General features: G+C 31.8%; 3 long non-coding RNA genes across 3 annotated transcripts; all 3 read left to right on the forward strand.

Moving 5' to 3' along the window:
• The first annotated feature begins 2186 nt into the window (after positions 1-2186).
• Positions 2187-4045, forward strand: LOC149374336 (uncharacterized). Its single transcript, XR_016293133.1, has 4 exons — positions 2187-2198; positions 2350-2389; positions 2511-2615; positions 3900-4045. It is a non-coding gene; the product is annotated as an uncharacterized LOC149374336 (long non-coding RNA).
• Positions 4046-17727: 13682 nt separating this feature from the next.
• On the forward strand, positions 17728-18295 carry LOC149374337 (uncharacterized). Its single transcript, XR_016293112.1, has 3 exons — positions 17728-17860; positions 17951-18134; positions 18244-18295. It is a non-coding gene; the product is annotated as an uncharacterized LOC149374337 (long non-coding RNA).
• Positions 18296-19981: 1686 nt separating this feature from the next.
• On the forward strand, positions 19982-23142 carry LOC106645674 (uncharacterized). The gene is made up of 3 exons (XR_016293113.1): positions 19982-20125; positions 22838-22988; positions 23086-23142. It is a non-coding gene; the product is annotated as an uncharacterized LOC106645674 (long non-coding RNA).
• The last annotated feature ends 910 nt before the right edge of the window (positions 23143-24052 follow it).

The following is a 24052-nucleotide window of genomic DNA, read 5'->3' on the forward strand; positions in this document are numbered from 1 at the left end:
TTTCCAGTGTGTAGCAAAATTTTTTCCGGTGTGTGGCAAAACCTTTTCCACACACCTTTTCCACACACTATGTGGGAAAATTGATTTTTCACACTAATACCGGTGCGAAAAACATCCATTTTTCACACACTATTGCGAAATAGTAGTTTTTCTACGAGTTTGAAAAGTCTTTGTTTGCGAACCGAGAGGTTTGCGGCCCGAGCCGAAAGCGAGGTCCGTAACGAGGTTCGTAAAGGAGACTTTTTGAACGAGTATCGGAAAACTGCTTTTTTGCCCGAGGAAGTACCAGCCTTTTAAAACCACCCGAGGGCGGAAAAAATTATTACAACAAGATCAAAGACATATAACATTGTTATAGCATTTAAGATTGCCAATAAATTACAATTATCAATTAAAAATGGTTGAAGCAAATTTAAAAAAAATAAAAAATTTGGTGTGAATCTAATAAACTGCGGCTCATGTAAAAAAGAATATGATAGAAAAATTGGTAGAAAATTTTGATATACATATTAAAGAGCATTAAAAAGCTTTTATAAAGAAAAATAACACTATCATACTGCGCATCTCCTTCATTAGAATGCGATCGCAAAATTTTATTTTAAATATAAAATTTTCATAAAGCCACGAACAGTCAAATACTGTAGACGCACGAAAAACAGTTAAAATTAATAGCTCAAACAATCTGACCGATTACTCAGTTGTCAGTTAAATTTAAATAAGTTGCCAGTTTCAAATTGGTAACGAAAATACGTAGTATTAATAACGCATATTGTAAATGTTATGAACATTGCGCATATGTACTTATGTTAAATGGATGTGTTTGTATTATATAAATGACTTGTACAACTTAATGAGTTTAGTTTGTAATACTCTACGTCTGAGGACGGTACAGTGTATTAAAACGGCTGTTGCGTGTTACGTTACGTTATGTTAAGCGTTAATTTTATTACATAAATGAACTTATAAAATATTTTTGAACGATAAACGTTGGGTTGTTATGTTTAATATATCCTTAATCGTTGTATAAAGAAAACTATGACTTCACATAATTTTATAATCCTAAAAATTGCCGAAAGTAATGTCATTTAACTTTGTTTGACTGACAAAATCTTAGAAGCTCTCAAAAAAATTTTACAGTTTGCTTTTACCTGTGAAATTGACATAGGTTTATGCTGTCGTTACTTTGGGAAAGCCACAAAAGACAACCCACTTTTATCCTCGATTTTTAAATAAGTAATTTTGAGACACGTCCTCAAGGCATACTTGGATATCTCGCAACGACATGTGCTATGTCAAAGAAAATTGTGAACACGGGTTTCAGTGATAAAAATACCCTTTTTTCGCGATTGACATTCATAAGTTAATTCTATGCGTACAACTAGTTGTCAAATGCAAATCATCGAAAAAAAAGTGTTACTTCCACTTAAAATCACTACCTTTCAAGCTTTAAGTTATCAAAACGAGTAGTTCAATAATCAAATTGCGAGAAGTGCAGTAAATTTAAGTGAAAGTATAATGGGGGCTAGCTTAATTGCTGTTTAATAAATCACAAAGCTACACTTCTGTACAATTAGTTATGAAAGGCAAAGTCTTTTTCAACTATTTTAAAAGTACTATTGATTACCTATTCAAAGCATAAGTAGCACTCCTAAATAAATGTAAGTTGAACTGGAGTAAACAGGGAATTTTTGATAAAATGTGAAAATCGCATTAAATTTTATCCTCTAGAATACAATTTAAACACATATTAATTGAATCAAAATTTTTGTGTTTTTAAATTCAATAGTTGAAGTTGCTTATTCGCCAATATGTGAATAATTGCTACTTGTATTCACAGTCAATTACTTAGGCAACATGAAAATTTTACGCTAACTAATTTCCCATTATTTTGTAATTTATCAATTTCCTAAAAGTACTATCGTTTAACTCTACTCAACTGCCCGAGTCTTAGCAATTCTCAGGGAAACAATAATTTCTCTTTATTTGTAAAATTAATATAGTTTCACACTTTCGTCATACATAAGGTAATTTGAATGAAAAATTAAAACGAAGTACTTAAAAATTATTACTAAAGCTATTAAATACAAAATTATCTGGACTCGAAGCTATTTTAATGTGTGCCTCAACGACAAAACGACGGGGGAGCCGCAGTAGAGTAGACTGGAGGCATAATGAGGACAGGTGGCTTACAGCGGATGGTAAGTATAGGCATATTTCTACATTTCAGCGTAAACTAACTCAATTGCCGTTCAGCAAATAACAAACCTAGACTTGTGTACAATGGGTTGTAAGAGGCAAAGTCACTTTATAGTATCGTTACATGCCACCTGATCAGTTCTTCGATTATAGGTTCGATCACTGCAACGAAGTACCTACAAAGGCTCTTTAAGTAAGCAATATATATAGAAATCTAGTAATTTCGAGACATTCTTTACATATATCTATATTGTATATGGATGATCTCAAAGTACGGCTGCAAATGTTTAATTCTTAACCATTTGACCTTCAAGTGAGACACACCCTACAGCCAGCAATGACGAACTTTCAAGGATGGAAGGTACCACTGACTCTCCTACGGCGTGAAAAACTACTCATTTTTCTTATTGTACTATCAGGTATGTATAAGATTACAATTAACGTTTCTAAATTCACAACTGTCCTTAATATACAACTATCACTGTATTTCTCCTTAAAGTACATTTATAAAATTTATCTTGAAACTATTACTGAAGTCGCAACTGATTTTGATAGTGCACAAGCTGTTACGCTTTAATTTATTATTTGTAGTTAAAATCTTTGAGTATTCCTTTTCACATTGTAGTGCAATAGATGAATGCAATAGACATGTGTATCACCAGTATTATAAACATTTCTTTACAAATATCATGAATATTACAGTTCTCTATTTAAATTGACTTATTGAATCGTTTCAAAAATTTTTTCAGTGAAAATATAAAATTTAAAAAACACTTATTTGTACCAAGTTAGAGCCCCTCGACTATTAGTAAAGTAAGTTGTGTACTCATTTTTTGTCAGTTTGAATGTTAAATAATCAAAAATCATTAAAAAAAACTTATAACTCCTTAGGTTGTGTTGTATCTGATAGCTCTTGTTGTGATTTTTAACTTGGTAAAGACCCTTTTCTGCAGAAAAGTTATGACCTTCAAGTAAAAACAAACTAACATTTTTTGATACTTCTCAAGAAAGTGTGTATACAATTTTGAATCAAAATACTGCATTAAATAAATGTATGAGACTATCAAGTGATATTATCTTTCACCTTCGCATGGATTTTAGCTAGTAATTTTAATATCTTCGGTAATACGTACTTATAATCCGATGCGCTAGGACCCTTATGACTTAGGGCTATGCAGGATTCGACGGGCATGCAGTTGATTATTTTTAACTTTCGCAGTATTTTTCGGAATATTTGCTTCTAGTGTCAATGTGAAGAATGAAGTGGTAAATTTTATGATTAATATATTTGTCCAAATCCTGTTTTTGCTAACTTTTGAGATAGCTACAAAATAAAAGAAATAGCTCTACTATTGACTAATAAAATAAAAACATATTGAATTGAATTTTGAATAGAATAAAGCTAAAGGACCCCTATTAAAAAAATTTTTTTGTTTTCAAGAACACAACTATGTTAAACTTATTTCCGAATTTCCATTAAATAAAGTTCTTACTGTAATGTTTCATATTGTCCTGGAAAAATTAAAAAATAGCCATTTTCTGGACTTTAATGTATGATAAAATAATTAATGACTAATAAAAAACCATAAATTTAATTTAAAAATTTGTAAAGAGCGAGTGTGACAGCTCAAGTATAGTTAACCTGTAAGGAACAGTGTAGACGAAGAAGATAAAAATCCTAAGATTCATTTTTAATTTTGTAGGTTGCCAAGGATATAAGATTCAGCTTCATCCAAATGTGACCGAGTTGCAGATAAATGAAGGAGAAACCCTCAACATAACATGCATAAGCACGGGCTACGTCAATTTTTATTTTCCCACTAACAATACATGGGGTAGAGTAAGTTAAATGACTTGATTATTTTATGTACACATATATAAGCAGGCTTTTGACTAAGACGATAACCACTGACTTTTACTTTAAAAAAAGACGACTTCTCGACCAGATGTTATACCAGAAGGCAGGAGCACCAATAAGAAATTTATAAGATCATCAACTGTTTTTGGAGACACTGGCTGGTATTGTTGCGCTGATGAAAGCAAACAAATAACAGACTTGACGTTAAAAAATCACAATGATCCAAAAATTGTTTGGATGTACGTTTATGTTAAATGTAAGTTAATAAAAGATTTAGGCTTTTTAATTTTTCATTTTAAAATATTAAATATTTTCGTATTACTGGCCAAAAAATATTTTTTAAAGTTTTACTATTGTTATGCAGCCAATAGAAACCCATTTGTGCATAAAAATGTAAAAGGGCGTTTTTTACTAGCTTCTGGATGTGATGAGCATGTCATTATTCCATGCCAGACGAGTTCTCCTGAATTTAAAGTCACTTTGAAAAAAAATGGAAACGTAATGTAACTTTCTCGAAATCTATCTATAAAATAAGGATTGAAAACTAAAAATTTTATTATTATAGGTAGTTCAACTCGGCATAAACACAATTTTTAATCCCAAAATTGGTTACATCATTAAGGATAGACTTCGTCCCTACTCCGATTTATTTACTTGTTCCGTAGAGCAGAAAAATTTATCATCCACAATTACTCTGAAAGTTGATCCCTCTATACTATACGATTGTATGGGTTGGCCAGAAATAATCATGAATGGTCCAAAAGACATCACTACAGGCTCGAGATTAAGTGCTAAATGTATAGTAAGAGTGAGGAGAGAAGCCGCTTACAACATTTTTTGGAAAATTCCGCAGAACACGGTAAAGTTCAATACTTGAATATTATTAAATTCATTTTAATAACGGCACAAGTGCGCACATAATATTTTCGACGAATTTTCTAAATAATATAGTATTTACGTTTATTAGACTTCTAGGATAATTTCAAACACTATTCGAGAAAATGTTAATCAGTTCTACATAGAAGATGTAATAACATCTCAGCTTATTATTGACAACGTTACTTTTGGAGATTCAGGAAATTACATGTGCCAAATAGAATCATCGTTTAATAAAATAAGAAATACTGAAGTTCATATATGTGTATACGGTAGGTCTTGGCCCCCTTCTTTTAGTTCACTTCTCTGAAATGATTATTGGGTTCTTACAAATTTTTTTTGACAGATTCTAATCATCCCTACATTAGTCTGACATCTGTTGAGAGAAAAGTATCCAGATTACGTGGTGAATCTGTAACTTTCTTGGCTAATGTCTCCACATGTCGAGAACCTTTTTTACAGTGGTAACAATCACAGTTTTTTTAGACATATAAATTGATGAACACGAGACTTACTTTATTGCTTTTTAGGGAATATAATCATCGCCTTATCTCTGATGGTTTAGAATATTCTGGAAGCTTGATATCAACATTTTCCAACCGAACAATGTGTAGCTTACGCATAGATAATATTTCCACTGTCAATGATGGGATATATACTCTAGTAGCTGACAACTTTCTAAGAAAAAAAAACATAACGTTTCATCTTAAAGTTTTTGGTAAATCAAATTTTGATAACACAGAAGTATTATTAACATTTAAAACTGCACAACACTTGAAACTTTGAATATTTTATTAATTTGATAGTTTAAAATATATCTTTTTCTTGAACTTGAAGCTAAAAGCGTTATACCACATATATATAGTTAATTTCATTTTACAGTCAGTAAAAATGTGTTATAAATAATAATAATGATAATACATACTTACGAATTTATTCGTTACAAAAGAACAATGTGTTAGGTTTTACATGATTCTAAAAAATTAGTACTTATATCATATAAATGGAGAGTATTAGACAATACTTTCTTGTTTATGTTCATTGATCCTACGAAACTACTGTAAAGCCATGATGTGTTTATCCCTTTGCATTCACAGTAAATTTTATTTTAAACTTGAAATTTGCTGTATGATACTTTTAGCTTTATCTTGTTGGATGTTAATTTTTTTTTTTTTTTAATATTTCAGAAAATAATAGATCAAGTAATGTTATGTTACTGTTGAATGTTCTAACTGATTAAGATTTCGAAAATAAGAGCTCTGTGTGTTTTTACTTACTTTTGATTTATTTTGATGATGCAGCAGAATGTTACTTTTGTTTGAACATATTTTTTGCTGTCATTATCACTCTTTTTTTCTCGAATGATTACTATATACTATCTTACTGCTTCTAGATAAGCCAGGCGTGAGGTTCGATCCAAGTTATTTTAAAAAATACTACAGCTACAATGAGACTGCGACGTTTGTTTGCGTTGTTAAAAGTTACTTGGAATATAATGTATCATGGAGTTATATCAGTCATCCAACAGAGTCTACACATGTTGACGAAACATCTAAGCTGCAGGTTTGTTTGCCAAAAAAATTTTTCAATTTAAATGATTTATTGAAAGTAACAACTAGAGGTATGTAAAATAATCAAGTCAAGTATGAACATAATAAGGCAAGTTCGAGAAAGCATATACGGTGTCTCGGAGACCATGCTACTATTTAATTGTAAGTTGCATACTCGAAGTTTTGAATCTCAAAAAATTATTATTCTTGTCGGTACGCCTTTAATAGTTGGGTTTAATTTAAACTTTTCAATCCTATTCTACAGCTTTTCTGATGAATACAGACGAAAAAGTCGTAAGAATAACGAAAATTAGACGAGTGAATCTCAAAATGCTGTAATCAACATTTTACCAGGATTAGTCTTTACAAATAGTTGTCTTACCGTTAAGGTGGCTTGGGCGATTTTTATCGGCTAGATTAAAACCTCTAAGATTCTGGAATTATGTAAATAAAGTATGCCAAATTCATTTGCGATAAAAAAATAGTGGGGTCAACGACTTAATTTTTTCGCAAATCGCTACTGAAAATTTATCAATTTCACATGCAGTCTTATGGGAATTGTCACTAAAACGGCTATAACTCTAGAAGTACTTGATTAACCTCAAAAATTGAAAATATTTCTCGTGCATTTTTTTACAAAGAATCTATTAAATTTTTGAAAATATAGGGTCAACGACTCAACTTAAGAGAAAATCAGAAGAAAAGTATGAAATATTCATCTGGCTTGTCTCGCAACATTACCCAATTTTCACAGTTATAATTTCACGGTACGTTTTTGGCAATTACTTGATCTTATACTTTAGTTTTATCGAAATAACTATATTTATTAAAAAATTTAGTGTCGAAATGTGTTGATTTTCTAAGGGCCCTTATGGCACTGTACTCTAGGTAAGGTACCAACTGCCCAAGCCACCTTAAGGATTTTTAGGTTGGTATTAAAGTTTATGTTGTTAATAACCCCACAAAACTTACCTTTTAACAAAAGTAAATGGTTAGGCAAGTTTCAACGTTGTCAATTTTAATAAGGGTTATTCTACCGTAAGATGGCGATAGGGATCTCACGAAAGGTTTTCACTAAAGATTATGGGTATATAAAATGCATACACAGTTAATGTCCTGCGTAAGGAGGACTTTTACGGGGTGCGTAGGGAAGACACAGGGCTGAAAAATTATGGGGATTTCGTGGTTAAAGTATTTTTTTCTCATATTTCGACTTGGCCGCTGTTGACCTTGTCGATCGGAGCGAAGGGGCACAGCACTTTAAAGCGGAGAAGCAAGGGTCTTAACCGTTTGGAGAAGCAAAGGAGTTACTACTGTCTTTTCTGAACCACAGTGCATACTTAAGTGTCTTTCGTGGAAACAAAAATTATATTCAAACACTCACGATACGTCTAATGTAACCACTGCTATTCAGAGCAGGGGTGCACACTCTAGCGTTAACGTAGAAAATGCGGTATATTTTAATGCATGATCTAGAGGCTACCCCTTCTATTTTCAATAGCAGAGCATATTTCCGAGTTTGTGCACGCATATGGTATAGGGAAAAGAGGAAAGCTAGAAAGTTAACATTTTTTAAAGAATTTACTTTTATTCAGAGCTCTAAAGCATAACACAAACTGAATCAGCGTGAAGTGGTAAAAGCGAATTATACTTACTGCGTCTTCGTTAAGGTATAATAAAATTCACGTGTGGAAGATCACGAGACAGTAAAGACGAACTCTAACTAACTAGTCGACCGTTCGAGGGAAAATAAGTGCTTGCCTCATGGTGAAACGTGAGGTAGCAGAGACGGACTCTAACTATTTTTTTTGTGTTATGGTGCTATACGCCCTTAGCTCCTAATAAGATCACTACTCTGGGCTATGAATACTTGGGAGAGAAATGGGAAGAGGGATGGGTGGTCTCACCATAACCGGAAGCGGATAGGGAGAAAATAGTTAATTTTGCTGCTAGGAATTCGCTTTTGTGCTTCGTGCAGCGATTTGAAATAGCGTCACCTCCAGGGGAAAAGATGTTCATACTTGTTTAAGAAACTCTTTATTTGTTGAGTACAAGGGAAGCGAGCCCGGCGACAATGAATAGCTTGCTTTCTGCGTACTATGCTCTGCTGATATTTTTGGTGGACTAGCTGTCTCGAGCGGCTTGCTAGCTGAACCTGTGTATCAGGAGACGAACTGAGCTGGTCCCGGCACAGGCCGTCGATGCCGAGACGATCAGGAGGGGGGGCCGACCGACAGTATATCGTCGAACGAAACAATACTAACTAACGAGAATATACAGCCTCTTATGGACAATGACCTAACATAAGTGTTTATTTTAACAACAATTTACCTACAATGACTAAAATCAGTTTTTTCAGTCCCAAGCACAATATTATTAGCAAATAATACTTTGTTTTTTAATTTCATGAAAGAAAAGTAAATTTTCAACACGACGTACATGGGGACTTTGATTATGAGCCATCTGTTGAGTCTTTGAAACCTCGATTTACACACGCGACTTACAACTTGTGATGCGCACTCGTGCAAGTGCGTGTGTACGTCGAAATCTTTGCAGAGCCACATTGTTTAGATGTCTCATAATCTCGTTCCCCGCGCATGATGTGTCCAAAAGTTGTAAACACCGCACGTGTGAGAGGTTAGGTGATTAACATGCGTGGGTCAATCGCCTTCCTCGCGCGCTAGTATCGTAATGTACTAAGTATTCTTGCATAAAATATATCTAATGTATGAATGAGCATAATATCACTTTTACTAAGGTAATACAATTAACAGCCAGATTTGGACAAAAACTGTAATCAACAATAAGTTAACGTCTGTCTTTTTATTATGTAAAACAATCAGGTCAATTAGGTTCTTGTAAAAATAGATATTAATGAATAATCTGGAGTGTAAATACAACTCAATATTAAATTACGGGACATGCGCACGCATTTCTTACCTAAAAAAGGCACAAAGTCGAACCACACTGGCTCCCTCTCGCACTTACCTCCAAAGGTAGTCGACCTCCTTAGTGTGCTGACTTACGGTACTCCATGAAATGAATTGGTATTCGAGAAAAACCACGATTCTTACTAATAAAATACAACAATGCGGGAAAAGAAATCTTTTTTTATTAATGCACCGTTAAATAGATATTTTTTAGCTCGGAAGTATACTTAACACCCAAAGAAATCACGTCAGTTGTTAAAGATATATTATTGTTGATATAAACGCTTGTAAGAGATTGTTCACTATGAGAGGCTGAGGGTTCTTGTTAGTTAGTATAGATATATTTTTCCCTGAAGGTGGTGCTATTTTAAATTGCTGCACGAAGCGAATTTTCTTTTTTCCGCTCATTCCTCTAGAATTTTACATATTGATTCGAAAGTATGTAAAGCATGGACCAACATACATCTGAAAAAAAGTGAATTATCTGCAATTTGCTTGTAGCTGCGGCACAATAAGCATTTATGATTCATGCATATGCACGCGAGCCTATGGTAACTGTAAATGGAAAAATAATATTATTTCATACACATATAACAAAACATTTTTTGAAAAAACCATTAAATGCAAACATTAGACTGGAAACAGCTGCATTGAGACATAATGCTAGAGTAACTTAAATTTAATGCGTATAGATTGGGATTAAATAAAAATAATATTAAATGCTAGATTTACTACATATTGTTAAGAAGGTTCAATCGTCCATGTGGAGCTCTCTATAGTTTTGTGTTTTTATTTGTAATATTTTGTATGACAAGTAGTATACTCTGTAAATGGCGATATAAAACTATCATAACTCTACTTGGTGTAAGTTTTTACTATTAGCTGAAATTTCTTTCTAATGACTCTTCTTTTTCTTTAATTCCATTAAATATTGTATAATTTTTTTGTTTTTTTTGATTACATTACAATTATATATCACAGTTGTGCTAGATGATAATTGAAAATGTTTAAATCCTTTACTATTTTTCTACTAAAAAATTTAACGAAATTTGTTTTAGTTGTAAAATTCGTAAGAAATGTTTTTTTTTTATGTAATTCAAAATTTATTTTGCATAATCAATATTTTAAAAATATAATTTTAATTAAATCGAATTTCCACGCTTACAGTTGAAGCATGCAAACACATTTTTTTTTTAAGAACGATCATTTGGTATTTTTACAGTCGGGGGGATCTCGCGCCCCCGTACCCTCTTACCGCGAGCTGGCCCCCTCTTGCAAATCATCAATATTGTTTACTTATATGCGTCTGTTAACTGTACAAGACATAAACATTACTACGCATATTTAACATGCATATAGTTCAGTCACTATTCACATAACATACACAACACGAGATACATTACCAATAATGCAACCTCTATAAAGTCTTTATTTTATAAATGAAATTGATTTTTCTCGAAAATTACATCTATTTTCCTCACACTTATTGTTAGGAAAATTTTTTCGCACGAGTTGCGTACAAGTTTTTTCACAACAAGTGTGAGGAAAATAGATGTAATTTTAGAGAAAAGTCAGTTTCATTTATTAAATGTTGTGATTGACTCGCACTCGTGGCTGGTAAAGGCAACTTGTGCCTTGCAATAACAGTGGTGCAACGAATTTGTGTGCTCAACTGGTACTCGTTCCCGTACATTCGTAAGAGTCAATCATGACTCGTGCGAGGAATCATCTTTTTTTGCACTTATGACGTAAATAACTGCTATAAGCTTTTGATTTCTAGTCAGCATAGGCTAACGTGCATATTCATGAGTCATGATAGGTCGTATAGCAGCTTCGAGTGAACTCATGAATGATTCACTTCTTTACAGATGCAAGTTGGTCCCTACTTTCAATAATTTTTACATTATCATGGGAAATTCCAAAGGAATAAAACAAAAATATTAGTAGTTGGATCAACGATAGTTCACGAACATTGCAGTATAATCGAAGAAGTGTTGAAGAAGCTATAGTTTTTCCAAAAGGTTTTGTAAGTAAAACCACACTATTAAGTAAAAAAATCAATCTCACATCTTTGCAAGTCAAAAGTTGTTCCTCATAAAATAAATTTCTGTTATTCAGTATTTAATAACTACTAATACACAAAAGCTGTTGTAGGAACTATTAAAAAAAACATTGTGATTTTGAATCCTAAATATGTAAATGATTTGCAACTTTTTTAATAATATATTTAATATTATTATATGTAATCATACAAAAGCATAGTTATAATTTTTTTGAAAACCAACGTAAGGAAAAACGTATAATTAAAGTAAAAAATATTGGTTATTTTATGTTGACTTTTCTGTAACAATGTAATCAGAACAAATTTGTTATTATTTACTACTAATTAAAAATTTTTGATGCACATAATTTAATGTATCATTTTAAACTTTACAAACTATGCACTTTTGTTGAAATGTAAGTTTTATAGAGTTCTAATTCAAATTAAAATATAGTATTTAGAGGATACCAAGATGGATAAACAAAGCAACAGTGCTGAATATACGTCAACGGTAATGTTAAGACCTCAAGCAGAGTCAACAATAAAATGCATGGCTTGCAACAGTTATGGATGTAACGATAAAAAATATGACATTCATATCACAGGTTCGTGAATCTCAACAAACTATCTCTATCAAGTTTTTAGATTGATAAAAATTTATTGTCATTAAATGTTTTTAAATGTTAATTTTTTTATTCAAAGATGGAATTCCTAATAAGGCATATGGAATTATAAAACCAAAAATGAAATTTCGTGTTGGTCAAAATATTTCCTTAGTATGTTCTGCTGTCATTCGTGAATTTTTTGAGGTAAAATGGTTTTATGGTGGACTAGAAAAAGTTGTAGATTCTGGTCAGTACTAGACTCAAGTTATAATATAATAAATAAAAGTTTATGAGTAGTTTAGTTCGTCTGAACATTACTTATTAAGATCTTATAATGTTTCAGAAAGAATTCACGTCTTGTATGAAAAAACTAATTACACTCACCGTGCCATCTTGTCGATTAAAAATTTGAGCCGTTCAGATGAAAAGAATTATTACTGTTTATTTATCGGTGCAAGAATCATGGATAGTGAAATATTTTCTCTTGAAGTCAATGGTATGTACAAAAAAATTTTATTCCGACGTGATTGCACGGCAAATAATTTTTTTTACAAATAAATCACTATTTATGTTTATTTTTAAAGACTTTTTATTTCTAGTTCCAGCTTACTTTGTTCATGGAAACATAAATAACGTTTCAATAACACGATATGCAATAGATCCAGAGAATCCTGTCTATTTGTCATGTCATTTCGAAGGAATTCCAGCACCTACTATTACGTGGTTTAAAGACGGTACATCTTTATCGTCATCCAAACAGTTTAGTTTAGAGGATAGAAATCAAAAGTTAATTATACGATATCTTTTGGAACGTGACAGTGGTAATTATTCATGTGTTGCAGAGAATGGCTTTGAGCCAGTAAAGAAAACTCAAACAATAGTTGTAAAAGGTAACAATTATCGATGTAAATAATCATTCTTTTATGCAGGAGAAAACTGATTACTGATTCCTTACTTTTATTAAGAGTACTATTTTCCTACAATAAAAATTATTAAGTGACATTTACAACAAAATAAATTTATAACATCATTAATATAAGGGTATTCTTATACGTTACTTTATGACGAAAAACTTTGTGAAGAAAATGAAAGTTTGAATTATATGATATTGTAAAGTTTTGAATAAAATTATTTATATTTTTTGCTGCTGAATCGAATTCTTATAACAAAAAATTGGCAAATTTATGCAATGAAACCCTTTTAAGTATTGTTTTTTAAGTTAAAAATTCCATCTCTACCATATATTAAAAACAAATAGTTGTAGACGATTTTTCTAATCATGAAACTATTTTTCCAAATCACTCGAAAAAAAAGTTGTCTTAGTAAATTAACTCGTTTTGACTTCAGGAAATCGAGAATTTAACATGTGGATTGGGATAATGGTGTGGCTAATAACAATTCTTACTTTTTTTTTGTTATACTTTTATTTAAAAGCTCAACATATGAAGGTAATTATAAAATTGTGATTATTTCTCAAACACGTATGTCTTACGACTAAAATTTGCCATTAGTAAATATTTTTATTCTCCAATCAACAATAATCTTAAGTTTGAAGAAAAAAAAAATCGGAATTTGGCTTTACGCATTTTCAAGAAGGAGCAGTTGATTTAATGAACCCAGATTTAACCGTAGACGAGCAGGCAGAACTTCTTGCTTACGACATTAGATGGGAGTTTCCTATTGAGACATTAAAATTAGGTAAGAAATTATAAATTTCTACTCCTGCTGCCAAAAGATTATAAAAATTAGCATTCTAGTGATCCATAATAATATAAAACGTCCTATTCATTTAATTAAAGATAAGCAATTAGGAAGTGGAGCTTTTGGAGTTGTAAACAAAGCAGAAGCCTATAGGATTCTCCCTAACGAGTCGGTTACAACAGTAGCTGTGAAAACTATTCGCAAAAATGCAGACTTAATGTATTTAAGTGCACTGGCAAAGGAGCTTAAAATTATGGTTTATTTAGGACATCACTTAAATGTCGTAAATCTTCTGGGCGCTTGTACCAAAAATATAGCCAAACGTAATAATTTGCGAATAATTGTTTAAAATATTCATGTGAAAGTACTTATTTAATAAAAATAAAATTATGTTGTAGGTGAACTTTTGGTGATTATTGAGCTTTGTAGATTTGGAAATCTTCAAAGCTATCTCGTGCGTCATCAAAAAAGTTTTATTAACCAAATTGAACCAACAACAGGTAAAATCGACACTTCTCTGGGAAAAAATTGGAGGACATAACCATTTCACTGCTTGTAGTGCTTACTGAAATATTTGTGCCATGGGTCGTTTAATTGGCCAAAATTATTTTTAATTTAAAAATGAAATATTAAACGCTATCGGCGAATTAACAAAGTGAGTTCCTATCAGCCCGTTACTTGTAGAGCGTTTGATGAAGTAGCTCCCTTATATACATATCGATATAAAAAGTTTCACAGTAATATTACTTCAGCTCGAGTACAGCTGAGAGTTACCAAAGTGGCCCAAGCCCTGCTGCAGTCAAGCACACATACCTATATAGATTTGCATGTACTCCTAGCAAAAAGGCATCATTACGTTTGGTTCATGCACTGTGTATTTGTTATATTGTGGGAAAAAATTATCTTTTTGCCTTTAACAAGAGTCGCTAGAGTTAGAAGAAAAGGCTAATCGGTCTATTAAATAGTGATGTTTGTTTTCGAAGATTCGCGCGTATCAGTGACAATAAAATGGTGTCTGCACAGGTGCGGATTATATTCTCGTATTTGTCTGAAACAAGTTTTTACTTTTTTTTTCAGGAAATATTACGAAAAATGTTTTACTACCAGCACTTTGCAATGTGGCATTTGAAAGAAAAAGAATTTTTCTATAAGGACCTCAACATAGTTTAGATATTTCAATTTTCTTTAGGAGATGCATAAGTTACTTATTGTCTAATGCTATTTCAGAGAAGCTAATTTTAGTAAATAAGATGATCTTGAAGTAAAATCCTATAATAAAAATTATACTCTCTACTCTAACAAACTATTGATTAGTCATGCATTAAATCTAGGACTTGACGTTTTGCAAAAATTTAGCCAATTATTTGCTATATTCAAGTTTAGTGTAAGATTTCTTAATTATTATAAAATAAGTTTTAAGTATCAGTAAAGTTAATAATGTCAAGGGAAAATTTATGCTTTTATTAATCTACTAAAATAACTTATTTTTGCTCCCGATTTTAAAATAAAATTTTTTTCGCAATAGTGTGCTGAAAATATGTGTTTTTAACACTGATATAATTGTGGAAAATCAATTTTCCCTACTAATATCGGTGCGGAAAACACCTATTCTCCGCACACTTATTGCGAAAAAACTTTTGCGCAGCTCGTGCGGGACGATTTCCCGCACTCGTGTGATAGACTCGCAATCACGACTCTTGCGGGAAATCGTCTTTTCCGCACTTGTCACGTAAAAAACTATTGCAGCATACTGCCAAAATAAGACTTATATTGCTCGCAATTACAGGTACTATAGGAGAATAAATCGTGAACACGGGTTCCAGTGGTGGTGATACCCTTTTTTTCGATATACATACAAAAATTATATCCGTACATATGACCTACATAGAAATAATTTTATCATTTAAATCATAGAAAATGAGAGTCACATCTCCTGAAAATCGTGTACGCAATTTTTTTCTTACAGTAAATGACATTGTAAGTGAAATACGTCTTATTACAAGGAAGTACCTAAAAATTTATTTTGGTTAAAAATCTGAGAGAAAAACGGGATATTTAAAGTGAATTTTTTTAGATTTATTTGGTCAATTGAATGAAGATCCAAATGAATTACTTGAAAATTATAATCAATGTTATTAAATACACAACTACTCAGGCACTAAGTTACCAAAATATGTGTCTCACCAATAAATAAGGCAGTGTGGACAGCTTTAAAAAACTGAAATGGAGGCATAATGAGGATATGTGGCTTACAGCGGATGGTAAGTTCTATGTCTACATTTCAGCGTAAACTAACTTAATTGCCGTTTAGCGAATAAGAAACCTACACTTGTGTATAGTGGATTATAAAAGACATATCCACCTTCTAGTATCTACATACTACGTGTGTAGTTCTTCGATTGTAGGTTTGATCACTGCAACGGGGTACATACAAAAACTCTTTAAATAAGCGATACTTTTACAAATTACAAAAAAGTGAGGCTGCAAATTTTCGGTTCTTAACCATTTGACCTTCAACTCAGACACACCCTGCAGCCAGCAATGACGAACTTTCAAAGATGGAAGGACCCACTGACTCTCCTACGGCGGGAAAAACTACTCATTTTTCTTATTGTACTAACAGGTATGTATAGGATTATATTTTACGCTTCTGAATCTACAACTGTCCTCACTATACAACTATCACTTTATTTTCCTTAAAAGTACAGTTATATTTATCTCATAACTATTGCTTAAATTGCAACTGATTCTTACAGTGCACAAGCATGTTAACTTTAACTTATTATTTTTAGTTACAATCTTTAAGTATTTCTTTTCGCACTTACATTTAATCGATGCATGCAATGGACATGTGTAACACCAGTATCAAAAACACTTCTTCATAAATGTCATAAATATTACAGATCTATATTCAAACTGATTAATTATTCGTTTTAAAAAGTTTAGTAAAAATATCAAACCTTAAAAAAACACCTATTTTTGCCGCGTTAAAGCCCCTCAACTTACGGTAAACTATGTTGTGTATTCATTTTTTGTCATTTTTGAATGTGAAATAGTCAAAAATCATTATTAGTATTCTTTCCAAATTAATGATGTGAATGATAACTACAATTAACAAGGCTAAGTTACGGTAGTAAAAAAAAAAGAACTAATATATAACTAAGGTGGTTGCAACACGTACTACCACGTAACGCAGGGGCGAACAACGTCAACATTTGATTGACTAGTAATTGCATGATTATTAGTAAATTCAATTAAAAATAACTTAATACTTCTCATGTCATGAAGTCTCTGATAGTTTTTTTTTTGTGTTGCCCAAGCATTCTTTTCCGCACCGTATCATCTTGAACCGTCGCAAGGATTTTAGCTAATAATTTTTATACTTTTTGTTAATATGTACTCATAATCCGATGCGCTAGGACCCTTACGACTGAGGGCTATGCAGAATTTGACGGGCATGCAGTTGATAATTTATTAGTTTTGCAGTATTTTTCGGAATATTTGCTGCTAGCGTTGATGTGAAGAATGAAGTGCTAAAACTTGAAATTAATGTACAAGTCCAAATCATATTTTTTCTTACTTTCTAGATAGCTAAAAAATCAAAGAAATAGCTCTACTATTAACTAATAATGTAAACACTTATTGAATTTTAAACAAAACAAAGTTACAGGACCCCTATTTTCAGAACTTTTTTGTTTCCGTAAACACAATTATGTTATATTTTTTTCAAATTTCCGTTAAATGAAGTTTTTACTGTGATGTATGTTGATGTGCTGGAAAAATTAAAGAATTACCATTTTCTGGACTTTGATGTATATAAAAAAACAATAAATAGCAAACAAAAAACCATGACTCTAATTCAAATAACCGTGAAGAGCGAGTGTGGCAGCTCTGGCTTAGTTAACCTATGAGGAACGGCGTAGACGAAGAAGATAAACATTATAAGAACAATTTTAAATTTTGTAGGTTGCCATGGATATAAGATTCAGCTTTATCCAAATGTAACCGAGTTGCAGATAAATGAAGGAGAAACCCTTAACATTACATGCATAAGCACGGGCTATGTCAATTTTTATTTTCCCACCAACAATATACGGGGTAGAGTAAGTTGAATGACTTGATTATTTTATGTACACATATATAAGCAGACATTTGACTAAGACGATAACCACTGACTTTTACTTTAAAAAAAGACGACTTCTCGACCAGATGTTATACCAGAAGGCAGGAGCACCAATAAGACATTTATAAGATCATCAACTGTTTTTGGAGACACTGGCTGGTATTGTTGCGCTGATGAAAGCAAACAAATAACAGACTTGACATTAAAAAATCACAGTGATCCAAAAATTATTTGGATGTACGTTTATGTGAAATGTAAGTTGATAAAAGTATCATGCTTATTAATTTTTTATCTTAAAATTATCATATATTATCATATTACTGCACAAAAAATATTTTTAAAAGTTGTACTATTGATATACAGCCAATACAAACCCTTTCGTGCATGGACATAAAAAGGGAGATTTTTTACTAGCTTATGGATGTAATGAACATGTCATTTTTTCGTGCCAGACGACTTCTCCTGAGTTTAAAGTCACTTTGAAAAAAAATGGAAACGTAATGTCACCCTGTTAAAATTTATGTATCAAGTGAGAATTCAAAACTTTAAAAATATTTTTATTGTAGGTAGTTCAACTCGGCAAAAATACAAATTTTAATCCGAAAATTGGTTACATCATTAAGAATGGAGTTCGTCCCTACTTTGATTTATTTACTTGTTCCGTAAAGCATAACAATTCATCATACACAATTATTCTGAAAGCTGATAGCTTTACACTTTACGATTGTATGAGTTGGCCAGAAATAATCATGAATAGTCCAAAAGACATCACTACAGGCTCGAGATTAAGTGCTAAATGTACAGTTAAAGTGAGAAGAGAAGCCGCTTATAGCATTTATTGGAAAATTCCGCAGAACACGGTAATGTTAAATACCTGTATATTATTAAATTCATTTTAATAACGGCACAAGTGCGCATATAATATTTCCACAGAATTTCCTAAATAATACAGTATTTACGTTTATTAGACTTCTAGGATAATTTCAAACACTATTCGAAAAAAGGTTAATGTCTTCTCCATACAAGATGTAATAACGTCTGAGCTTATTATTGACAATGTTACATTCGAAAATACCGGGAATTACATATGCCAAATAGAATCATCGTATAATGAAACAAAAAGGACTAAAGTACATATCTGTGTATATGGTAGGTCTTGGCCCCCTCCTTTTAGTTCATTTCTCTGAAATGATCATTGGGTTCTGACAAATTTTTTTCTACAGATTCTAACCATCCCTACATTAGTCTGACATCTGTTGAGAGAAAAGTATCCAGATTATATGGTGAATCTGTAACTTTCTTGGCTCATGTCTCCTCGTGTCGACAACCGTTTTTACAGTGGTAACACACACAGTTTTTTCAGATATATAAATTGATGAACACGAGACTCATAATATATATTCTTGGTCTTATTAAAAAGTTTTTTGCTTTTTAGGAAATATAATCATAGTGTCATCTCTCGTGTTTTAGAATATTCTGGAAGCTTAATATCAACATTTTTCAACCGAACAGAAAGTAGCTTACGCATAGATAATATTTCCGTTGTCAATGATGGGATTTATACTCTTGTAGCTGACAATTTTCTAAGAAAAAAAAACATAACGTTTCATCTTAAAGTTTTCGGTAAATAAAATTTTGATAACACAGAAGTATTATTAACATTCAAAACTTATCAACACTTAAAAGTTTTAGTAAATAATTAATTCGATAGTTAAAAATATCTCGCTTTTTTAAACTGGAAGCTAAAATCGTTGTACCACATGTTGATAATTAATATTATAATACAGTAAGAGAAAATATTAAACTCAAAATATTCTGTACGATGTTTTTAGCTTTATCTTTTCGGATTTTTTTTTTTTTATATAATACTTTAGCCAATAATAGATTGAGTAAAGTAATATTAGTGTCTTAAATGTTCTAGTTGATTTAGACTTTGAAAATGAGAGCTCTGTGTGTTTTTACTTATTTTTGATTTATTTTTATTGTACAGCAGCATGTTACATTTGTTTGAATGTACTTTTCTGTTATTTTTACTCTTCTTTACTTGTATGATTATACTATTTTACTGCTTGTAGATAAGCCCGGCGTGAGGTTTGATCCAAGTTATTTTAAAAATTACTACAGCTACAATGAGACTGCGACGTTTGTTTGCGTTGTTAAAAGTCACTTGGAATATAATGTATCGTGGAGTTATATCAGTCACCCGACAGAGTCTACACATGTTGATGATTCATCTAAACTACAGGTTTGTTTGTTTCAATAAATAGGAATGTTTTAGTTCCAATTGATAATTTAAAGTAATAACCAGAAGTATGTAAAATAATCAATATGCGTGAGAGCGTGATAAGGTGAGTTTAAGAAAGCAGACGAGGCTTTGGTGACCGCACTGCTATTCAATTCTAATTCACACACTTGAATGTATAAATTACGAAAAATTATTATTTTTGTCCGTACGCCTTTAATTTTTAGGTTTATTTTTAACTTTTTAATTCTGTTGTACAGTTTTTGTGACGAATAGAAGCCAAAAAGTCGTAAGAATAACGAAAACTAGACGAGTGAATCTCAAAATGCTGTAATTATTGTTTTACTAGGCTTAGTCTTCACAAAAATATCTGTATTTGTATATAGGCGTCTGACTTTCTTAAATTTAATTGCGAAAACAATTTGAAGATTTCTTTGAAAAATGATTATAATATTAGTATTACGGTATTGCGTCATGCAAAAAAATTGGAAAAATTCTACATGCCATTTTCTCGTAAATTTCGTTTGTATGAGACTCTTTCATAAGGTGACGAGTTAAATTAAAGTTTTTTCAACATTAAAAATCCAAAAATAGTGTTGTAAAAAGGTCTTAAATTCTACTTGTGACGTTTTGACATTTTTATGACTATCCTGTTTAAATTTCAGGAAGATGCAACATCACGATGTCATTTTTTACATTTTCTACAATAGATTTTTATGTTAGCAGTGAGTACTGAAAAAGCTGGAACAGTTTTATAAGAAGCAAATTTTGACTTGCAAAGTTATGAAATCTTTTTTAAACGTCAAGTTGTTTATTTAGTACCTAGTAGACTTTTACGTACGAAAATATTAATTTGCAGACGTGATGTTAAGTTAAAAAAGACTAGATGTGATATTGTTACGTTGTCGTGAAGTATTATTTGAGTCTTAGCCTGCGCTTACTAACTCGGGATTTTTACGGGGTGTGTAGGTGAGACACAGTGCTAGAAAACTATGTCGATTTTGTGAAAAAGTTTTTTTTCTCGTATTTCAACTTGACTGTTGTTGACCTTGTTGACCGGAGCGAAGGAGCACTTTGAAGCGAGAAAGCAAGGGTTTTAACCGTTTGGAGAAGCAAAAGAGTTACTACTATCTTTCCTGAGCCACAGTGCATACTCCAACGTCTTAGGTGGAGACAAAAGTTATATACATTTAAACACTCACGATACGTCTAAAGTAACCACCGCTTTTCAGAGTAGTAGTGCACACTCTAGCGTTAACGTAGAAAATGCGGTATATTATAATGCACGATGTAGAGGCTACCCCTTCTATTTTCAATAGCAGAGCATATTTTTGAATTCGTGCACGCATATGATATAGGGAAAAGAGAAAAGCTAGAAAGTTAACGTTACTTAAAGAACTTACTTTTATTCAGAGCTCTAAAGCATAACACAAACTGAATCAGCGTGAAGTGGTAGAAGCGAATTATACTTACTGCGTCTTCGTTAAGGTATAATAAAATTCACGTGTGGAAGATCACGAGCCAGTACAGACGAACTCTAACTAACTAGTCGACCGTTCGAGGGAAAAATAAATTCTTGCCTTATAGTGAACTGTGAGATAGCAGAGACGGACTCTGTAACACTGCTTCTTTACCCAAAAACAAAGAAAGGTGCCGATGCAGCGTTATCAAATCTCGATCAGGTATGTCACCTTTTGTTCCTCTTACACTTTGGATTTTTTTTCCTGAAAAAGGGCGAATAGTGCAGGAGTTTTCCCGTTCTACGGGGAGAATTATTACCTAACACAGAAGCAAATATCTTCAACTATTTTTTTATTTAACCACTAAAACTAATACACAGTATCTCTGTATACAATAGACTACACAACGCTTCACATGCTCCTCTGGACCGCACTGCAGCGACTTCGACTCGCAACATGCGAGCCGCGAGCGCACATCCACCGTTCACTATAGCGTACTATTCTGTTCTTCAATATGAAACATATATATGTTATTTGCTTGTTTGCCTCATTGTAAACTGTTACTAATTTATCTCACTCAGATTTTACCAACTGTGATACTATGTATCATGTAAACTTTTATCTACTTATCTATTTACTTATTTATTTATTTTATCAATTTTTACTATGAATTAGACTGGGAGTAGGTTGCAAGTGGCTCCTACTATATTGAGATATGTAATAGGCATAACAAGCCGAGCTACAAGGAGTGACTAGCTCTTAGCTCGTTATTAGAAAAATTCAATTCAATTCTCTCTCTCTTTCTCTCTTTCTCGTCCTCTCTGCTATCTATACCCACACACGACAAACCATGCGAACCATGGCGGCACTTCCAAGCATGCACCTTGTGGTCTCTCGTACACTTCGTCTCGTCAACTCATCATAATCGATTCAGTAGTTTTTGCGGTTAGCGATTACAACGATTTTAGCGACTTTGCTTTATATATTAGTAAGACTATCATACGTATTATTACAGAAGTATAGTTATAATTTTGTTTGAAAGCCAATGTTAGGAAAAACGCATGATTAAAGTGAATAATATTAGTTATTTTATGTTGTTTTTTCTGTGACTATGTTATCATAAAAAATGTTATTAATTACTTCAAATTAAAAATTTTTATTGCACGTAATAAAATGTACTATTTTAAAATTGCCAAACCATGTACTTTTGTTAAAAAGTGAGATATGTACAAATTTAATTCAAATTAAAATATAGTATTTAGAGGATACCAAGATGGATGAACAAAGCAACAGTGCTGAATATAAGTCAACGGTAATATTAAGACCTGAAGCAGAGTCAACAATAAAATGCATGGCTTGCAATAGTTATGGATGTAGCGATATAAAATATGACATTCATGTCACAGGTTGGTAAATCTCAACAAACTATCTCCATTAAGTTTTTAGTTTAATGAAAATTTATTGTCATTAAATATATTTTAATGTTAATTTTTTAAATTAAAGATGGAATTTCTAATAAGGCATATGGAATTATAAGGCCAAAAATGAAGTTTCATGTAGGTCAAAATATTTCATTAGTATGTTCTGCTGTCATTCGTCAATTTTTTAAGGTAAAATGGTATTATGATGAACCAGAAAAAGTTGTAGATTCTGGTCAGTACTAGACTCAAGTTATAATATAATAAATAAAAGTTTAAGTGTAGCTTAGTTCGTCTGAGCTCGAATCATTTAGATCTTATAATGTTTCAGAGAGAATTCACGTCTTGTATGAAAAAACTAACTACACTTACCGTGCCATCTTGTCGATTAAAAATTTGAGCCGTTCAGATGAAAGGGATTATTACTGTTCATTTAAAGGTGCAAAAAAATTCGATGTTGAAAAATATTCTCTTAAGGTCAATGGTATGCACAAAAAAATTTTATTCCGATGTGATTGCACGGCAGATAATGTTTTTTACAAATAAATCACTATTTATGTTTATTTTTAAAGACTTTTTATTATTAGTTCCAGCTTACTTTGTTCATGGAAACATAGATAACGTTTCAATAACACGATATGCAATAGATCCAGAGAATCCTGTCTATTTGTCATGTCATTTCGAAGGAATTCCAGCACCTACTATTACGTGGTTTAAAGACGGTACATCTTTATCGTCATCCAAACAGTTTAGTTTAGAGGATAGAAATCAAAAGTTAATTATACGATATCTTTTGGAACGTGACAGTGGTAATTATTCATGTGTTGCAGAGAATGGCTTTGAGCCAGTAAAGAAAACTCAAACAATAGTTGTAAAAGGTAACAATTATCGATGTAAATAATCATTCTTTTATGCAGGAGAAAACTGATTACTGATTCCTTACTTTTATTAAGAGTACTATTTTCCTACAATAAAAATTATTAAGTGACATTTACAACAAAATAAATTTATAACATCATTGATACAAGGGCATTCTTATACGTTACTTTATT

This window comes from Copidosoma floridanum, unplaced genomic scaffold (assembly GCF_036245765.1).
Source record: "Copidosoma floridanum isolate Cflo_tuat_1 unplaced genomic scaffold, Cflo_Japanese_pri ptg000020l, whole genome shotgun sequence".
Taxonomy (NCBI): domain Eukaryota; kingdom Metazoa; phylum Arthropoda; class Insecta; order Hymenoptera; family Encyrtidae; genus Copidosoma; species Copidosoma floridanum.